Below are 20,000 nucleotides of genomic sequence, written 5' to 3' on the forward strand. Positions count from 1 at the left end.
GGAGGCAAACAGCCGCTGTCCTTCAATCTCAGACAAAACGGAGATGGGAGGAGACATCCTGGCACCACAGGTGTTCACTTGACACCAGCCAGCTGCCATTTTCAGCAGACAAACCACCGCACGTACAGTGGGGTCCAAACAGCTGGGGCCACTAGTTTAAATGTTTCTATTTTGCATTCTTTTCTAACTGAATACATTTTAAATTATTTACTTCTTTATTTTTCATTACAAATCATATTATCAGCATAGCAATTTGAGTGAAAAGTTGAATCTGTGAAAAGAATTTCAGAATTTCCTGGAATTTGGCATGTCCCCCATCTTTAATGCTAACATGCACCCAAGCTGTCCCAGACTCCACTAATGTGTGCAAAACCAGATGATCCATGTTATCCCAGCATTATTTGACAATGTTCCAAAGAGCATCTTGTGATGTTATTGGATGCTTGGTTTTTGTCAGTCTTCAAGTGTCCCCATAAACGTTAAGTAGGGTTGAGGTCAAATGATTGTGGATTGTGCAGGTTACTCTTCTTTGGTCTTCAAGCAGTTCTCGCATAGCTTTGAAGTAACTTTAATTTGTTTTACATTTTTCAAAATCCTAAAAGATTCTGTTTATTTCCACGATTACATGAAAAATAACTCCCAGATTTTCAATGTGGTCTCTCACATTGGGACCCCTCAGCAGCCTGCCTTCAGTAGGCAGTGACTGCACCTGTTCACACCAGGTCCATCTCCACACACGGGTAAAAATGAAAGTCTAAAAGCGGAGGGATGACCTTTGGCCTCTGACACCTGGACTTGAGCAATAATAGAAAACGCTCCAACGCAAGGTTGTGTGCGCACACTGACGCAGCCAGATACACTCCAGGGAAACAACGTGAACGATGGTCTGCCTTGGTCCTAATTTTCTTAGGAACATTTGTTTTGTCTTCATGGATAAGATAAGCCAAGGACCTTGCAGTGTACAGGACCTCTCTCTCCTAACTCCACAGACTGGGAGCAGTATCAGCAGAACCCTTCCAGCACGTTCTCCCCTGCACAAACAAGGGCATCGGCCTCAAGAGCATTCACAATGCTATTACGAAGTACTATAAAACCTCTAATAGAGGCGAGAACTTCGGTTCCAGGGTAAGTTTAGTAGTATTACTAAGCAGTAGCAGTGACATCTTTATTTTGTCGTATTCACATTCCTCTTTCCCTAAAAACACGTGGGTTGAGCAAAAAGCCTTAGCCTGGTTCAGTTGCGGAGCTGCAGAGACGGGCTCTTGACCTTTTTTGCACTCCAAAGATAAACCCACTACAGAAAGACGAGTGCCTGACTGACTGGGCTCGCCTGGAGCTACACGGGGGCTCCTGCGTGTGCACACCGGGCCGCTGTTGAACCAGAGCAGGATCTGCTTTCTGATGTCTACCGACGCGGTCGGGTTCGGTGCGTCCCCAAGCTCCGGGAGGCCCGGAAAGTTCCCCCGTCACACCGGAGCCCGGCGATCTCACGCCAGGGGCGGGGGTCATTAGGGAGGTCGAGGGGGATGGCGGTGGGGGCGTGGCGCTAGGCAACACCGCTCCCCACCAGGGGGAGGGGGAAACAGACACCCTCAAGAGGAATCTGTCACCAGGAGGAAGTCGGCTCTCACCTGTTGGGAGTGCAGAACAGTCACCAACCGCCTGAGCTGAAAAACACCGCTCCTGAGGGCCAACACACCACCCCCGCCCGCCAAAAAGCCCAGTTCATAGGCTATTATTCGTTATATTCGCCTATTCATTTTTAAACAAATACTAGAATACCCAACAGCACCAACATATAGCCAACATCGTTAATTTTACTAACGGAGTGTGTGTGTGTGTGTGTGTGTGCGCGCACGTGAGAGAGAAAGAGAGAGAGCGAGAGAAACCAATGCTATCCAAGCCAAAGAAAGTAGGTTAGAAGAATGACAGATTACAGGTTAGCTGTCAAAGCTATTCTTAAAATGCGTATTAGTTCAATCCAGTGGCCACCTAACATTCTCAGTACAAAAAAAAACATTGTCACGACAAATTCAGTGGCTCCTGGTTTCTCAAGGAAAGGGAATGCAGCCCATTCACCATTTGTCCTGCAAGAGTGACCATCCATATCACCGTTTGATGCCATTCTTACTTCATTACGCGACCGCTACGTCTCAATACGGACTTAATTCTCAGTTCAACAGAACATAAATACGCCACATTTTCATAATCTGCTCTCATTTGGTTGGGAGGCGGTTTCCCCGGATGCCCGGGCCGGACGTGAGCAGGCTGGCCAGCTGTGTGGTTCAAAGGAGCTGGCGTCCTGGGACACGAGCGCTTCCCAAGCGCATGATGGAAATTGCTTTTCGGCGCGGGTAACGCGGCGGCCTTATTGCCGAGCTCCCCGGCCTCCAGCTGCAGCCCAATTATTAAATAATGAAGCGCCGCAGCGGGCCCTGGGAGCCGTTTTAAACGGCCACCGTTCAGATCCGTCTGACGGCGCTCGCTCAGAACCGCGGCCCGTCGGCGGGGCTTCCACACGGGAGGCCGGTGACCCCGTGAAGCGCGCCCGATTCAGCCGTGCCGCGGCGAGGGAGGAATCCGTTACCGCCGTAATGACGGCCACGACACCGTCCCAGAAAGTGTCAAAACAATCCCGCGTCTGTGCTCCGTCCGTCTTTTTAACGACGACTCTTTTTCCCCGCGGCGTTCTTCAGCTGCATCGTCACGCGTTGCGGGTTTTTAGTTATTCCTTGTGCGTCCGGTGGCGGTGCGTTTACACAGCGGGTGTTTGCGGCGAGCGATGCTAAACGGGACCGCTCGGCACCTGCTGAAGCCAAGCGTGCGCCGGAGGAGACGGCCGGCGACAGGCCGGTAAACAACAGCGCCTGGAGGAGGGTGGAGAGGATACGCCGTCTGTTTGAAAGAGCTCTAAACGCACAGCCCCGACCCTGCTCAAACCCGGCGCACGCAGCGGGCGGGTACCGTGCGCGGGAGCAGTCAGGGGCTCTTCCCGGCTCTGCGTGCCACCAACACCACGGCCCCTTCGCCGCCCGCGTCCCGCCGGGCGCTGTGGGCGGCCTCTCAAACGGCGAGACGGCTGAGGAATTTAAAAGCGCCCCGCGCCCTTGCCTGTTATTCCGTTCCCCTCGACGGTTTTGGGGAATGCATTATTCATGAGCAGTCTGTGTTTTCAGGTCCGTGTTTATCCAGGTCAGACTGGCTCTGGGGGGGGGGGGGAGCTGAGGCAGGAGACAGCGCATGCATGATGGATGACGGACGCGTGATCTCCATGGCAGCGGCGCCCCGGCCTGATTTCAGGGGATCGGCCGGTACTACGTTACCCACAATGCACCGCAATCCAGAGTCTGCGCCCCTGTCTCAAAGTCCCAAAGACCAGGGAACCGGGGCGTAAACACGGCCACTTCAGGAGGAGTCCCATCAGTAGATACGCCCCACCGTCTGTAACGCACCGCACGGCTTAACGTGTGAAGTACTAACACTGCCCTCTCCTCACACTGCCTCACCCTGTCAGCCAGCACATATCTCAGTGTGATGGGCCCATCCGCCATTAATCCACTCTCGTATAAGCCGGAGGAGGCTGCAGAAACGTGGAGTGGCTGAATATCAGCCGCTGGCCCCCTCCTGATCCCAGAGAGCTAATCTGATAGCATAAATAAGAGGCAGCTCTGACCCGGAGCTGGGCCAGCGGAGGAAATGTAAATAAAGATGACCCTTCTGATAAAGCCCCCCCCCTTCTCCACTTCTCATTTTCCTCCAATACTTTTTCTAGCAGCAGAAAAAAAACCACCCGTCGGCTGGCGATGAGTTATGTTTGTAGCTCCGCAGGCATCAGATCAGTAAAAAAAAGAGCTGATAGCGGGGGGAACAGACCAAGCTTATTTACAGAGTCTCACCACCGGAGCACTCGACAACTGTGCATTATTACAATGAGGAGGAAAATCACTGATCGCATGATTAGAGGGATTCTACACAGACGCATTCCATCATCGAAGCAGAGAGAGAGAGGGAGAGAAAGAGAGAAAACGAGAGACAGAGAGAGAGAGAGAGAGAGACAGAGGGAGGGGGAGAGAGAGAAAGACAGACAGACAGAGAGGATGTGGGAGAGGGAGAGAGACAGAGAGAGGGAGAGGGTGAGAGAGAGTGTGAAAGAGGGAGAGGGTGTGAGAGACACAGAGAGAAAGGGGATGAGAGAAAGAGAGTGGAGACAGAAAAAGAGAAAGGGGGAGAGGGTGTGAGAGAGGGAGAGACAAACGTTCAGTTCTTTTAGTTCAGACGAGGGGGAAGGGGAGCGCCGGGCTTGTGAGGAACCGTAGGTGTCCTTTCCCAATAACCCCTCTGCGTTCGCTCTCCACACCGGCCGAAATAGACACGCATCGCAGCAGTCAGACGCTCTGAAGAGCCCCAATTACACAATCCAACTGCCGACGGACCTCGCTACCACGCAAGTATTTTCGGCCGCGCTTGCCATTAATCTTTAAATAGCCTCTTTGTTGAAATATCGGGCTGATTCTGAGCATCTCCTGGGACCACCTGCTTCCGTGCAGACCTGTGAAAATTCCATCTGCGGAAAATGACCCTTTAGAATTTTGGGCCCCATTTGGAGAGATGTGTACATTAATAAATTGGGATGGTTTTGTACATTCTGATTGAGATTCTGATTGGGAGGGGGTCGTACAGGTAACTGCTCTTCCACTGGTAGATGGGAATGGAGGGGGGGCACAGCTGTGTAGAGAGACACTGGGGGCCCCTGCTGTTTTGAGAGGCACTAGGGGCCCCTGCTGTGTAGAGAGGCACTAGGGGCCCCTGCTGTGTAGAGAGGCACTAGGGGCCCCTGCTGTGTAGAGAGGCACTAGGGGCCCCTGCTGTGTAGAGGGAGGCACTAGGGGCCCCTGCTGTGTAGAGGGAGGCACTAGGGGCCCCTGCAGTGTAGAGGGAGGCACTAGGGGCCCCTGCTGTGTAGAGGGAGGCACTAGGGGCCCCTGCTGTGTAGACAGGCACAAGGGGACCCTGCTGTGTAGAGAGATAGACACTCAGCCTCACTGCCCAAAGCTTTAAACACTTCCTCCTCACTTAACTCCCCCACTCTCTGCCCGCAGACACTAGCAGCCTTCACCATTACGGCTAGCCACAGACACACACACACCCTCATAGATACATGCACACAAACAATCGCACATGCGCGCGCTCACACACACACACACACACACACACACACACACACACACACACACACACACACACACACACACACACACACACACACACACACACACACACACACACACACACACACACACACACACACACACACACCTCTGTACAGGATGCAGTAATGGGAGAACGCAGTGTGCAGACCTAATTAAACAGAAAGCACTGGGCCGTTATTGCCTACACTCTTATTTTCTGCTGCTCCCCAAAGAGCTGCTCAGACCCAGCCCAGCAGAACAGGGCGGAGCGATCAGCGTGACGGGCCGGCGCTGAGGACGCTCTCTCTCACGCTCCTATTCCTGCAGGCTCACGCGGTAACCCAGGGCTACGGCCCTCACCCGGGGATCAGGAGGCGCTGCGTTACCCTGCGCGGTGCCGCTGGGTTAAAGCGGCCCAGCGCTGGCTCATAGCACCCTGGGCACCAGCCCTACATCCATTACATTACATTACATAATGCGTGCGTGTGAGAGTAACAACATTACAGCTATTTAGCTGACGCTTTTATCCAAAGCCACTTACAGTTGACTTACAGGGCCTTGCTCGGCTGCACTGATCTTATCGTGGCCACACTGGGGCTTGAACCACCGGTCTCCCGGGTCCCGGTCAAGCACCGAGACTACAGGCCGCCATACGTCCACAGACAAGGTGTCGAGTGACAGCACTTACGGAGTCTGAGCGCTTTAATTCGATGGAGGTCTGGTCTCCCTCTGCACTGCAGCAGACGCATGGGGCTATTAGAGGAGGAGGCCCCAGCTGGGAGGAGCCAGGGTTGAGGAGGGGGGAGCTCTTAACTGGGAGATTAACGGCGGCTTTTTAGACGCTGGTCAAAGAGGCTTTCTGTTTGGGCTGGGCTTTTTGACAAACATGCTAATGAGAGCTGAAAATAAAAGGTAAAATACCCTGGAAAAGCCTCCAATCGCCACGGAGCTCACTGCACGCATGCCAAATACCGAAGGAGGAGAGGGAGAGGGGGAGAGGGGGAGGGGGAGAGAGAGACCTCCTTCATATATTGCGCACATGGTTTGTTCCGCGGGAGGCGTTGCAGTGAGGTTTTTCGCAGGTTCCCGTTGACGCTTTTACCCACTTTCATCTCCAGCACCGTCCACTGCGTCGGGTGTGTCGTTTGACCGCACCGTGGAAACGGCCAATCACACGGCTCCTCTCGGCCCCGAGCGCACAATCCGTTTCCACAGCCCCTGTCAGCCGTCTTCATCCCCGCCAAACGTCTCCCGAAACGCTGATTACCGCACGTTTCACTTTTTCTTTTCCTTTTTCGACACTGCTCGGAAAGGTTGAAAGGGAGTTCAGCGTTCGAGGAGGGTTGTGGTATTTCGCTCTTGGCGTCTGTGTTTATAACGAGTAAGAGTGCGGACTGGCGAATCCGCACGCTAAATGTCACCTGTATAAATACAGACGCGGAGGAATTTCAGTGTTCTGCCGGTCCCCGGAGGACGGCGGTAAATAACGGCCCTCCGAGGGGGCGACGCCCCGCCTCAGCCACTGAACACGGGCTTAAAGCGTCGCTCCTTTTGGGGAGGATTAGCGCCGTTACTAATGTGCTAATAGGGCAGCGACAAAGCCCTGTGAATCTGCTTCTCCCTGCCGCTGTTATTAGTGGGTCCAGCGACATGGCGCTTTGCGTTCAGTCCTGCTGATAAACCAACACGCCGGTTCAGGACTGTGGGAGTGTGTGTGTGTGTGTGTGTGTGTGTGTGTAGGTGTGTGAGTGTGTGTGTGTGAGTGTGAGTGAGTGTGTGTGTGAGAGAGTGTGTGACAGAGAGAGTGTGAGTGTGTGTGAGTGTGTGTGTGTGTGCGTGCGTGTGCGTGTGTGTGTGCTGTGTGCTGTATGGTGTGTGCTGTGTGGTGTGTGCTGTATGGTGTGTGCTGTATGGTGTGTGCTGTGTGCTGTATGGTGTGTGCTGTGTGCTGTATGGTGTGTGCTGTGTGCTGTATGGTGTGTGCTGGGTGCTGGGTGCTGGGTGCTGGGTGCTGGGTGCTGGGTGCTGGGTGCTGGGTGCGTGCTGGGTGCTGGGTGCTGGGTGCGTGCTGGGTGCTGGGTGCTGGGTGCTGGGTGCTGTATGGTGCTGTGGCTGATTTGCATGGCTGATATGGAGAGATATCGGAGTGCAGAAGCCCGCCTCGTCTCACCCAGAACAACCTTGTGCAGCAGTTTCACAAACACAGCGCAGAGCCATCTGTTCCTGCTGCGCTCTGTACCACACACACACACAGGCCCCTAACTTTACTGTGTGTGTGTGTGTCTGAGTGAGTGTGTGTGTCTGAGTAAGTGTGTGTGTGTGTGTGTTTGTATGTGTGTGTGTGTGTGTGTGTGTCTGAGTAAGTGTGTGTGTCTGAGTGAGTGTGTGTGTCTGAGTAAGTGTGTGTGTGTGTGTTTGTGTGTGTGTGTGTCTGAGTGAGTGAGTGAGTGAGTGCATGCGTGCGTGCGTGTGTGTGTCTGAGTGAGTGTGTGTGTGTGTGTGTAAGTGCAGCTCAACAGCAGCAGTGTATCAGAGCTGCCCTGGACCGTGTGCCTGGGTCAGAGCGTTCTGCAAAGAGACCGATCGGAGGCAGGAACCCGCACCGTCCCCATGCCACACGCCGTGCTGGAGCCCGTCAGCCGGACTGGGCGGTTTGGGCGCTCTCAGACGGGCAGGGGCGCAGCAGGGGGTGAAGCCGTACCCGCTCGCCTGACAGACGGCTCTCTGGGACAGCGGCAGAGCTGGGCGCGCAGTCCCCACAGAGCGGGGACAGTGACAGACCTTCTGAAATGAGGCATAAATATTTCAGCGCGGGTGACAGGCTTTCTCCGAGGAGCTCATCTACAGCAAAAAAAAAAAAAAGAGAGGAATGACAAATCCTCGCCTGCGCCGGCCTGGAGTTCCAGCGCGGCGTTGTGGAGCGTCGTGGAGCGTCGGGGAGCGTCGCGGAGCGTCACGGAGCGCCGTGGAGCGTCGTGGAGCGTCGTGGAGCGTCGTGGAGCATTTCCACCCCGAGGAACGAACCGCCAGGAACGCGCCTCTCCCACAAGCTCAGACCTGCTCAGCTCCACTCCCAATTTAAATCTTAATCACCCAGCACCGAGGAGAGGCAGCGTCTGCGCGGGCCGCACACCGAGACCAGACCGCCCCACAGCGCCTCCCCCTGGTCCCCGCTGCGCCCACACCGCGCTCGGGGGAGAGGGCAGAACGGAGGCGAACGTGAGGAGCCGTGTGGGAACGGGGAGTCCTGAGGGAGCCGGCCCCGCGTCCCAGCCCCCGCCCTTCCGCACGGAAGAGAGATGTGACAGTCCGGGCCTTTCCCGTGGGAGCCGTCGCCATGGCTACGCGCTTCCAGCGCCTGGCTGCTCGACTGCGCCCGCTCCCTCCTCCGGAAAGCCCAGCGGACGGGACACGGCGTCGGAGCGTTGTGAGGGAGAACGCGGGGAGAACGCCGTTAGCGATGAAAACGTCAGCTTTGGCCGCGTTGCTCATGGCAGCTGCTCCCGTGGCTGAGTCCCACGGGGCCCCACACTCACACACACTCACGCACACGCACACGCACACTCACACTCACACTCACACTCACACTCACACTCACACTCACACTCACACTCACACTCACACTCACACTCACACACACACACACACACACACTCACACTCACACTCACACTCACACTCACACTCACACTCACACTCACACTCACACTCACACACTCACACACTCACACACTCACACACTCACACACTCACACACTCACACTCACACTCACACTCACACTCACACTCACACTCACACTCACACACACACACACACACACAGTGGGAGACCCCGCGTATCGCCGCGGCAGCCTGCCTCTGACGGACCGGGAACCGTAACGCACAACTGCACAAACAGTCCCCGTGTGGAGGACTGACCCCAGAGGAGCCGCACGCCCTGGAAAACACGGGTTCACAGCAGATACCCGCGTTTCACCACGTATCTCCATCTCTCTGCCTGTGCAGTCGCGAGGGGAATATTCACAGAAGATATACATTCATTTAAACATCAAAACACCCTCACATACTACACTACAAGGTTAAAGATGGCAGCATATGAGCGCAGAAGAATGGGACCACTGATTCCTGGAGTTTTATGGGCAGGGGGCACCAGGGAATTATGGGAAAGCAGTGCAACAGTAGAGCCAACCTGAAGGTGATCTGCCTGTGACCCAAGGCACACTCTGAGTCCTATGACACCAACACCACCCCCTCACCTATACACATATACACATTACACACCTGGCATGGACAAAAGGTCGAGGGATTGTGTGTAGCAGGAGTTTCTTCTTACAAAGCGACAATATAATACTACTGCTCTGATTAATATTTCAGAGGAGTGCACAGATAAATGATGAGAGACTAGCCTATCATTAAAGGGATAGCCAACTTTCTGCGTTTTTCTTTTTAATATAATTCCACTTTAAATGCACGTTTCTGATTGGCCAGGTTTTGTGCGATATGAGGAATATATTAGATGTACTGGGAGGTTTCTGCTGACCTGTCAGCTTTACAATGCCAGGTATATGCCATTTGGGGGCTAGCGCTAGCGCTTGCGGTCTAAAGCAAGATGCAGCACACTGCAGCTCCAAACCAGCTGGTACAGCGGTTTTAAGCCTCTGAAGGTTGTGCAGAATGTGTGCACATTACCCAATTATTTCTTTTAAAAAAAGACATTTCAATATTATTTTCGCATGAACCCCTTTCCCATGGAATATCCCACCCGAGACTCCTGCGCTCAAGGAAAGAATACCAGAACGATATAAAAGCTGTAATTTAATGTTGATAATTGTGATGAAAAGCTTTAAAATATATTTTACTCAAATCTACAGCTTAGATAAAAGGTCACACTGATGTACAAATGTAGCTACTTTCTGCAAATATCTGGTCTATCCTGTAAAACTGCCAGGGCCGATCAACACACGGACAAAAGCTTTTAAAACCCAGAAAGTAAACCATCTTGACAAAATATTATGTAATGAAAATGAATATATTATGTTATATATATATATATATTTTTTAATTTATTTATTTATTAATCCAAATGTGCACTATAGCACCAAGGACCAAGACAAAACCAATGTAGCTGTGCTAGAAGCTGGCCCCGTTTGGCGTTCTGCACTGCTTCTGGCCTGCTTTAACAGGAAACACCACGGTTTCACTATCAGATTTTGGTCTTGTCAGATAAACAGCTGCGCCGCGTCAGTCACCGCCCAAAAGCGTGGGGAAGAGCGAGGCCGAAAGTCAGCACTCCCTGAAGGGTGGCGAACCACGGAGAGCACACGCTTATAATCACCTGCTCTCAAGGTGACACCTCAAGGTCATCTCTGCTAGCTTGCCTTTCTGTCGTCTTCAAGGTCAAAGCCAAGCCCGTCTATGTTGAATTACATACGCAGGACGCAAGCCAGTAATTATGGGTTAGGCCTACACCATCATCTCACGGTTACACGAACGTATAGCGATGTGAGCGTGGAAAGATGGGACCAAGGGAAAAATGCGTTGTTGCTACGAGACGTCAGAATTCTACTAAACAGAAATGAAGTGTCCTTGCTTTGCGCACCTTCAGTGAAATCAGACGGCTGTGAACGGTGTCTGTGTGCAAGCTGTTGAGACCGGTGTGCAAGCATTACAGAGAAGCCATGCTTTAGATATGTGCTCTACAGTGCTGAGTGTAGCCCACACAGGCCTGCCTAGCCTCAGCGTGCCGGTGTGGGAGGGGGAGATGGTCCCTCATCCTGCCAAGTGACTGGATGAGAGAGAGATGGAGGGAGAGAGAGAGGGAGGGAGGGAGGGAGGAATGTATGGAGAAAGAGAGAGAGGGAGGGAGAGACTGAGCTGCCAAAGTCATCCATTTCTCAAGGACACTGCGGCGGGTGGGCGAGTGAACAGGGCACGGGACGAGAGAGGGAGAGGGAGAGGGAGAGGGAGAGGGAGAGGGAGAGGGAGAGAGAGGCACAGCGGGAGAGATGGAGCGACGGCCAGGGTCGAGCAGGAGACAGCGTGGGCGAGCGAGCAGTGCACAGAGCGAGAGAGAGAGAGGCACAGAGCGAGAGAGAGAGAGAGAGAGAGAGAGAGAGAGAGAGAGAGAGAGAGAGAGGCACAGCGAGAGAGAGAGAGAGGCACAGCGAGAGAGAGAGAGGCACAGCGAGAGAGAGAGAGAGGCACAGCGAGAGAGAGGGAGCGAGAGAGGCACAGCGAGAGAGAGAGAGAGAGAGAGAGAGAGAGAGAGGCACAGACAGAGTCAGAGTGGGTACGGGGGGGGAGGCAGTGGAGCAGGTCGGAGTCGGAGCCTCGTGGCATTGTGGGGACTTGCCCGGGTAATTCCGGAGCGTGATGAACCAACAACACGCCGACAGGACCGGGGCTTCATCACACCCGGACCGGAGACAAGCGGCCATCCGGACACCTCCGAGCCTCCGCTTCATCTCCCCCTCCCTCTCAGTCCGCGTCTCTCTCACTCAGCCTGAAATACGCCATCCATCGACTGGACACATACGCTGGCTGCAGCACCACAGGGTCCAGGGCGGCAGGAACCTCACGCCGCCAGAACCCGAACCAGAACCGCCCTGTGGCTGAAGATCCGAACGCGGAATGCGGGAGGGTGTGAGCCGACACGCGACACACACACACACCGTTCCCACAGAGAAGTGAAAGGTCACAATCAGCAGAAAACACACAGCCGTTGTGAGGACGCCAGCCTTTGTGCGTTTACGCTCCCGGCCTTTCAGCAGCGCTGCTTCCAGTCACTCCCGCTGCCTCAGCCATAACTCAGCCCATCTGCAACACATCACTTACACAAAACAAGAGGGACGTGTCCTCGTGCCTCCGCAGACGCTGAGAGGAGGCGGTGTGTGTGTGTGTGTGTGTGTGTACACACGGCCCACCTCTCCGTTTTACAAACTAATGAGGCTGCAAGCCCACAGGGGGAGGGGCCAGCAGCTGACTGCACCCCCCCCCTCCCCCCCGGAGAGGTTGTTAGCGTGACTGAACGTGGCGTTTGAGAGAACGCTGAAGCAAGCGGAAGAGCAGCCATTACGGCTCTCCCCTGTGCGGCGGTGGAGCCCTGAGGCCTGTGCCCTGAGCCCTGAGCCCTGAGCCCTGTGCCCTGTGCCCTGAGCCCTGTGCCCTGTGCCCTGAGCCCTGCGCCCTGAGGCCTGAGGCCTGAGCCCTGAGCCCTGAGCCCTGAGCCCTGTGCCCTGAGCCCTGAGCCCTGCGCCCTGAGGCCTGAGGCCTGAGCCCTGAGCCCTGCGCCCTGAGGCCTGAGGCCTGAGCCCTGAGCCCTGTGCCCTGTGCCCTGAGCCCTGAGGCCTGAGCCCTGTGCCCTGAGCCCTGTGCCCTGTGCCCTGAGCCCTGCGCCCTGAGGCCTGAGGCCTGAGGCCTGAGCCCTGCGCCCTGAGGCCTGAGCCCTGCGCCCTGAGGCCTGAGCCCTGCGCCCTGAGCCCTGAGGCCTGAGGCCTGAGCCCTGAGCCCTGAGCCCTGCGCCCTGAGGCCTGAGCCCTGCGCCCTGAGCCCTGAGCCCTGAGCCCTGCGCCCTGAGGCCTGCGCCCTGCGCCCTGCGCCCTGCGCCCTGAGGCCTGAGCCCTGAGGCCTGAGCCCTGCGCCCTGAGGCCTGAGCCCTGCGCCCTGAGGCCTGAGGCCTGAGCCCTGCGCCCTGCGCCCTGCGCCCTGCGCCCTGAGGCCTGAGCCCTGAGCCCTGAGGCCTGAGGCCTGAGCCCTGAGCCCTGAGGCCTGAGCCCTGAGCCCTGAGCCCTGAGCCCTGAGCCCTGAGGCCTGAGCCCTGAGGCCTGAGCCCTGAGCCCTGAGCCCTGAGCCCTGAGGCCTGAGCCCTGAGCCTGCCGCTGTCACCCCCGGCGCGGTCAGGCAGGCTCCGTCTCCCTGTGTTGAGCGTCTCCCTGTGTTGAGCGTCTCCCCGGCGTTATCGCGCTGACGGTGACCCTCACGCCTCCATCTGGCGCTGACATTTCGCCGGAGCGTTATCTCTCCACCGCTGAGCTGCTACAGCGGGAACGTGACGGACGGGGGGGGGGGGGACCCGCGCTCGTTAACAGATGTAGGACCGTGCGGGGGGCTGTGGGATGGTGCGGGGGGTTATGGGATGGTGCGGGGGGTTATGGGACGCGCCCGTTCTTCCTGAGACTCATACAGGGAACACAACAGAGCTGTGAAACACTGCTGCAGTGTGACCCCGGCACGACCCCTCCCCCACTGCTCCGGCCACCGTGTGTATTCAGCAGGTTCGGGGGGGGGGGGGGCAGGGGGCAGTCTGTGAAAGGGGCCCCGCAGATCGACGTCCGGCCCCGTAAACACACTCCACGGGGCCACAGCGCACCACCTGCGCCTTAGAACCCTCCCTCGCTGACGCTTGATCTATAACGCGATTCATCACGCGTCCATTACCGTTTCCATTAGTCCCACGGTCCCTGCCCTCAGCTCGGCCAATCACGAGCGTGCCACTGACAGGCCCGGGAATCTCACCACTGCAGCACATCCTTGAGCAGGACAACCGAACAGCCGACCGTATGAAGGTCTGACACCCTCCAGAGCTAAAAACAGGGCCGGTGTGCCTGCGACCAGGACCTGGAACACAAGACCCACCGTGTCCCGGAATGGAATGAGCCCAATAGTATTGGCTGGGGGGGGGGGGGGGGCAGAGACGTGTCCTTACCTACTGCGCGGGTGTCCTCTCCGTCCCCAGCGTGGTGTGCGTCTCCCAGGACAGCTGATCCGTCGAGTGCCTGACACACAGAAGAGAGCGGGGCTCAGTACGCGGTGTGTCGTTCAATCCCACGTACTGAACCCTTAGAGGTAAAGTCAGTCTGTGGAGATCGCACGGGCGCAAGCTGGGCCTCTGTAACGGGCGCACGTTTGCAGATAATCGCAGCGAGACTCCGACGGCCGCCAACCGCACAGAGAGCACCGCTGCGTTCAGTGCAGGCGCCGACAGCACCAAGACGCCCCGACAACAGCGCTAAGCCGTAAACGCCCAACCGTTTGCGTTAGTGAAATTCTGGGGGCCTTGGGAGAACGTCGAGGCACTGGGCCAAGCCTAGGCCTTTCTGACGCCGAGACGGGTGGAAGGCGGTAAATTACGGCGATTCTGGTTTTACGGCCCGTCCCGTCCTGCACAGGGGGGGGGGGGGGGGGGGGGGGGCTCGTTCCAGGAAGGGAGCTGAACAGGGAGGGGGAGGGCGGGGGGCGGTTATCCGCGACCGAGCGAATCCGGGGCAGGCGCTCTCTCACACAGCCATTCAAGGCCTCTACAGCAGGAGGCACGGATTCGTCCTGCTATAGTAGCCCGTAAAAGCGGTTACACAGACCTGCACGTCAAGTACAGCGGTGAAGCCCGTGCCGAAACAAAGCATGCCGCACGCTGCTCGCTTCATAAAGTCGACACATAGTTCGTTATCCAGTTTGTCATCTAGTTTCGCTTTTGACAGAAGAAACGGGTCAAGTCTGTCAACAACTTATCAGATCAGAGCAACTGTCAGAGCTACGCTCTTCTGTGCCCAAGGGAACGTCGGCAAACTATACATCTCCATTCCACCCCTCATTCCTGAGACAAATACTTCTCATCACTGAAAAAACACGCTCCTGCCAATGAGATCTATGTTCTCATATAATTAGCCCACACTCAAACTAAAATGAGCATAACAAGCATAGCCCATTATAGCCAAGAGTGTTTCCAGCATGCGTGTTCTGATTGGCTCTGCTGCCTTTTCAGTTGAATCTGATTGGTAGGAATGCCTATCGCGCCAAGTATTTCTGAAGCAGCGAGACTGGTTCACCACCTGCAGGGCACTGGCACTTCAACTGTGGAAGCACCAGTGGAATGGAGAAACTCGTTTTTCTAAGGAAACTGAAGAATTCAATAATGCAAGGAGTTCAAAATCATTTATTGCACAGTATCTAGTCTCATTTCGGAACTAGCGCAACATTTAGCAAGAGAACAATACAAGCTGATCTCACGTCAATGGTTTGTCATTTTGAAATGCTAGCCTATTTAATTTAAAGAGATTGCAACGATCACAGATGGGGAGAGGGTATTAAGCAAATAGAGGTCTCAGTAAGGACTGGATTAAAGAACAGAATTTTCCCTGCTTAAAAAAAACATTTAAAAAACAAGTCCCCATTTATGTATTTATGCTAAGTGCTACAGAGTGCAATGGCTGATGAATTAAAAAATGCCTTTTGAACATTTTGGTATCATCTACATCTTCTGTTAAATTACACACTAAGTGAAGTGTGTATTAAGGACTTCAGTTTCAACACAACATCGTCCAACCACCTAATTAAAAATACATGCTTGAAAAATTCAGTTCATGCTGGTGAGCTTGGTGAAGTAGGTATGTACCCTCCCAAAATACATGATTTTTCTAGCCAAAAAAATATTTAGTTAACATATTTGAAAAGCTATCTAAGGGTGCGGCTCTTGCAGTGGTCATATACACGGTCACCGTACAGTAAATATAAGAAGCAACAGTCCCCAGCCTGTACATGAACATGAGACACATTACAGTATTAATATGCTTACACACACACACACACACACACACACAAAAACAAAATAAGTATGCATTCAATCCGCAGAGTTTCACTCAGCATTTCACAAGCCCTTATTGCGCATGCTTACATATTAAAATATTATTTGTAAATGGGACAATAAAATTCTGTATATTTATATTTAAAAAATATTGTCCTGTCTATCTGTCTTGGTAAAGAGCAGGGGCACGCATTACAGCACTTTAATGTTGTTCTGAACTCCTGACCACCCAAAACCAGAAAAACGAACAAGTATCCTCACGAGGGCAGGCTACACGCTCAGCAGTCCGTCATCGCATAATGGAGCTAAGGGAACCAAAGTCTCCACCGATAAAATGCAAGAAGTTCAACCCTTGTTGAAACTAACTGCACGGTTTCCTGCTAACTGATCCACTACTTTAGATTTATATATAAACAGCCGCTCTTCATGAATGAATAGCCACGCCCCCTCTGTTCCCAGTAAGCCGAGGACTGAAACTAAAGGTACTTAGCAGCACTGTAATTCACACGGCTCATATTACTGCAGCCTTTAACACGCGTGTTACACGCGAAAAGCACAGGGTCTTTAAACCGGATCCTAAGCCCTCTTCTCAGATAGGACCCGGTTCTGACAGTCTCTTATATACACAAGACTCCCAGCTGATCCTTTAACCTCACAGGACCCTGCATACCCACAGAAATACGCCCACCAAAATCACCCCTCCCCCTCATCTACAGCTGAAGCCTGCTTCATATACCATAGAATACAGATGGCTAACCGCGCCCTGTTCATTGTGACTGCCCCGATGTGGGTTTATTACTGAAGCCCGCTTCATATACCATAGAATACAGATGGCTAACCGCGTCCTGTTCATTGTGACTGCCCCGATGTGGGTTTATTACTGAAGCCTACTTCATATACCATAGAATACAGATGGCTAACTGCGTCCTGTTCATTGTGACTGCCCCCGATGTGGGTTTATTACTGAAGCCTACTTCATATACCATAGAATACAGATGGCTAACCGCGCCCTGTTCATTGTGACTGCCCCCGATGTGGGTTTATTACTGAAGCCTACTTCATATACCATAGACTAGAGATTGCTACCTGCATCATGCTCATTTTGACTGCCACAGTATGGGTTTATTACTCAAGCCAGGGCCTTTCCATATCTGCCAATCAACTCCCCGCCATCTCCCCGGCGTATGATTGTTTCATGATAAATAACGCTGAGAAAATAGTTTTGCCGAGGGACGGTGTCACCAGCGAGTCTCTAATCTCTCTGATAGGGAAATTAATTAGCATCTCTGGCGCGGCGCACCCGAGCATTCGCTTATGCGGCACTGCCTGGTTCCACCCTCGGAAAAGTACTGTGAGAACTCCACTTCACAGAAACTGACGGGAGGCGTGAGAAGCGTGTGTGGGTCCCCAGCTTCCGCTGAACAGGGCCCAAGATATGGAGACGTCCAGGAGAAGAACTTGAGCAATAACAGGGTTTAAGCATTTTTGGCTAAACTCGGCAGCAGAGCACACCGGCTACAATGGAGTGGATGGCGGCCATTTTAACCCGAAATTGGCTGGCAGATTTCAGCAAGCTGAAATAACGTCATTGGAGAGAACACATTAGCATAACGCAGGTGCGGCTCTTTCAGACCGGCGTGTACAGACAGGCACGCTTCCCCCTGATAAAACATTTCAATTAAAGAGGCTCCGAATCTACCCGGCGCTTAAAGGGTAAAGTCCGCAAACGAGTGGACTGGAGGTCAGGCCCATCACGTCAGGCCCGTCACGTCAGGCCCGTCACGTCAGGCCCGTCACGTCCTCGCTCAGAGAACGGAGTCCAGCAGGGAGCCCTCGCACCCCGCCTCGGTTTGCATACGCGGAGACATGCAAACCCTGAACCAAGCGGAGCCTGACAGGGCAGTTGGACAGAGAGGCAGGATTACAGGCACAAAGAATGAGCCCGGCTTTGGAGCTGTATAAATGTAATCCCTACTGTCAAGCACGCAGACTGCACAGACATCTCTCAGAATAAAGAGAGAAAGACCGGGTGGCCGTTAACAAAGGAGGACTTCTCTCTAAAAGGGCTACCGTTCGATCAAATGGCTTTCACGGGAGGGGAGCCTACAGTCCCGGTTAGGCAGAATCAGGATGATCCAGTCTGTTGTAAGAGGGCCGCAGGCCACACCTTGGGTAAACAGGAAACACCTGTTCTGTTTGTCAGGACGATGAACATTAATGACAAAAAGATTATTGTGTTGATAGCGTGATTCTTCCACTACTTCAGGCCTGGACGGGTGTGGCACAAACGAGTCTGACAGCACGGAGGGGTCACAGAGTGCCACACTCCTAACTCCTCCAGTGGAAGAAAAACAGAGCTGTTCTCAAATAGTACCATAGAGATCTATGAGGTCCTCCAGTCAATGGCTGATAAACAGAGCTGTTCTCAAACAGTACCATAGAGATCTATGAGGTCATCCAGTCAATGGCTGATAAACAGAGCTGTTCTCAAATAGTACCACAGAGATCTATGAGGTCCTCCAGTCAATGGTTGATAAACAGAGCTGTTCTCAAACAGTACCATAGAGATCTATGAGGTCTTCCAGTCAATGGCTGATAAACAGAGCTGTTCTCAAACAGTACCATAGAGATCTATGAGGTCATCCAGTCAATGGCTGATGAACAGAGCTGTTCTCAAACAGTACCATAGAGATCTATGAGGTCTTCCAGTCAATGGCTGATAAACAGAGCTGTTCTCAAATAGTACCATAAAGATCTATGAGGTCCTCCAGTCAATGGCTGATAAACAGAGCTGTTCTCAAACGGTACCATAGAGATCTAAGCGGCCCTCCAGTCAGTGACAGAAAAACAGAGCTGTTCTCACACAGTACCATAGAGATCTGAGGTCCTCCAGTCAGCGGCTGAAAAACAGCGGTTCTCAGAAAGTATCACAAGCTTTCCCACACTCACCTCCCTCCCGGTAGACACAAGACACGCAGTTAAAAATCCCTCTTACACCCTCACCCCCAGCAGAAACATGATTTCCATGGCCAAGATTTTACTGTTCTGTTGCGAGTCTGTCATGTTACAATACGAAGAAGCACATTAAAGCACCAAATTCAGTTAAGTCAAAACATGGTGTCTGTTCCAAGATAAAGAAGAGAGAAAAAAACCAAAAAGCGCCCAGCTTGACACAGTTTCAGCCAGACGATTACACACACACACAACTTTTCCCATAAATTATGACTCATCAATTCAGAACTTAAAACGTAAGGGCAGCAAAGAGGAGAAATATGTCAAATCTGTACTCTTATCCAACAGTCTCTCTGAATGAGCATTTCATAAACAAAGGCCAGTGGAAATGAGCTTTCAAGAGACAGACGGGTTCCTGCAACAAGCACCACATTAAACAGCCAGACCTCTCCCAGTCCTTTATCAAATGCCTTCACCACAAGCATGCAGTTCCTCAGTGAAGACCAAATGAGTGTTATTAAACACAATGACATCACTGTGGAGAGGGGGGGGGAAAAATTCATTCGAAAATAAATGTATCATTCAAACTGCAACAGAAAAAAGCCTTTCGGTTATAGAAAAGGTCTGTCTCTCTCTCTCTCTCGGTCTGTCTCTCTCTCTCTCTCTCTCTCTCGGTCTGTCTGTCTCTCTCTCTCTCGGTCTGTCTCTCTCTCTCGATCTGTCTGTCAAATTCAAATTCAAATTCAAATGGCTTTATTGGCATGACAAAATTTGCATTTGTATTGCCAAACCATGGCAAGGAACATGTTAGAACAGATGAAAATAACACAGTAATATGATTACATATAAAAACAGGATAATAATTAACATTATCATTAATTATTATATCATTATAATTAAATGTCTGTCTCTCTCTCTCTCTGTCTCTCTCTGTCTGTCTCTCTCTGTCTGTCTGTGTCTCTCTCTCTGGCTGCAGTCTTAGTCACAGGATGAGTGATTGTCCCTTACCTGGAGGCCGGACCTACAGTGGCGCTCCACACCTACGGAGACTACAGGCGGTGGAAACGGCCCCTTTCATCACCACGGTAACCGTGTCATCAGCTCATCACCGGCAGATTCCAATAAAGCGTCCGGTCGTGCCGACTCTCCCAGGGTGACTCATGTGGTTCCCGGTGACCTCGCAGCTTCAGCTGCGATCTGAACTCATCCTCTCCCACTGCAGCTCTCTCTCTCTCGGCCTCATGTGAAAAGCTCTCTGACAGGGGCGGGCAATGGATCATT

At 53.1% G+C, this 20,000-nt stretch overlaps 1 protein-coding gene across 5 annotated transcripts in view; it reads right to left on the minus strand.

Annotated features, from left to right (window-relative positions):
* Positions 1–20,000, minus strand: part of strbp (spermatid perinuclear RNA binding protein) — an 87,867-nt gene that overhangs the window by 50,656 nt on the left and 17,211 nt on the right. For 3 of the 5 annotated variants that reach the window (XM_061261957.1, XM_061261958.1, XM_061261961.1), the window contains exon 2: positions 13,893–13,962. The exons of the other annotated variants lie outside the window; for them this stretch is intronic. The gene's annotated coding sequence lies outside the window, so the exon portion shown is untranslated. The remainder of the gene's footprint in view (positions 1–13,892; positions 13,963–20,000) is intronic. 5 annotated transcript variants of the gene reach the window in all.

The sequence above is a fragment of the Conger conger genome, chromosome 12 (assembly GCF_963514075.1).
Source record: "Conger conger chromosome 12, fConCon1.1, whole genome shotgun sequence".
Lineage (NCBI taxonomy): Eukaryota > Metazoa > Chordata > Actinopteri > Anguilliformes > Congridae > Conger > Conger conger.